Source organism: Charadrius vociferus, unplaced genomic scaffold (assembly GCF_000708025.1).
Source record: "Charadrius vociferus isolate BGI_N301 unplaced genomic scaffold, ASM70802v2 scaffold176, whole genome shotgun sequence".
In the NCBI taxonomy this organism is placed as follows: domain Eukaryota; kingdom Metazoa; phylum Chordata; class Aves; order Charadriiformes; family Charadriidae; genus Charadrius; species Charadrius vociferus.
Window position 1 is genome coordinate 1,924,938 of NW_009648961.1, and position 1,079 is coordinate 1,926,016.

Consider the following 1,079-nt stretch of genomic DNA (forward strand, 5'->3'; position numbering starts at 1 on the left):
ATACAGAACAGGCCTTAGGAAGTAATTAGACAAAGTCAGGTTTCAGAACAAATGGGTGAAAAGTAGCTATGAATACGTTTAGCCTGGAAATTAGAAGACAATTCCCAGCCATAAGGGGAGCCCATTCTGGAACAGGCTTTCAGTGGATATAGTTAGAACAGCAACAACTAAATCCCTGATTTATGAAGTGGAGAATATAATGTGGTCCTTGCAACCACAGGGGCTTGAGAACCCAGGAGGTCTCTTCCACTGCTGTGTTCCTTGAAATAAGGTGTGCATTTGTAGTGAGAACAGTTGACTGTAAATGGCCATGAAAATTTGCTGTGAGAAAGATGGTTCTAACATTTAGTCCTGGCACAGTATTTCTTAACCTCCCCCTTCCCGTGGTTTTCCATACTGAGCCCCTCCTCTCAGTAGGACGAGATTCAGGCATCTGTGGATCTTGATACCCAGTCTTAAAACCACAGCTCAGGCCATTGGATTGTGATATACACACCATAGCACCTGATAGTGCTAATGGAGTATCTCCTTATTACAGAAGATTGCTCTAATTAATGGGAATTGAAGGTTTTGCTCCTACCAATCACTTTCTGAACACCAGCCGGTAATAAAAACAGATTCCTGAGACTTGCCTACAATGGCCCTCCTGTGCCCCTGAGATATGTCTCCTACTTCCCCTGGATTTCCTGATCCCCCCTGAGTCTTGGTAGCATGGTTGGGACCCAGATTTGGATCCTTATCTACCAGCTTTCCTTTTTCATCTTTTAAAGTATGAAACCTGCAGGATTATGATCAAACCAACTGTTGCACTAACTTTTTGGTTTTGGAAGGTACTGGAAGGGACATCCCCTGGTACGATGCAGAAATAATCTCTTGCCCCATAACCAGATCAGCTGTAAAACCTTGATCTGGATATTCATTTCCTCCTGTGGCCCATTTTATGTTGGCTGCAAGATATAAAAAAGATGGAGTCTGTCTTTATAATGTCTTTCTTTTTCCCCATCTGCATTCTAGCAGATTTGAGCAGGCCTAAAGGTCACTCTGCATGTAGCCACAGTAGCTTTTTAAAAATCTTTGAA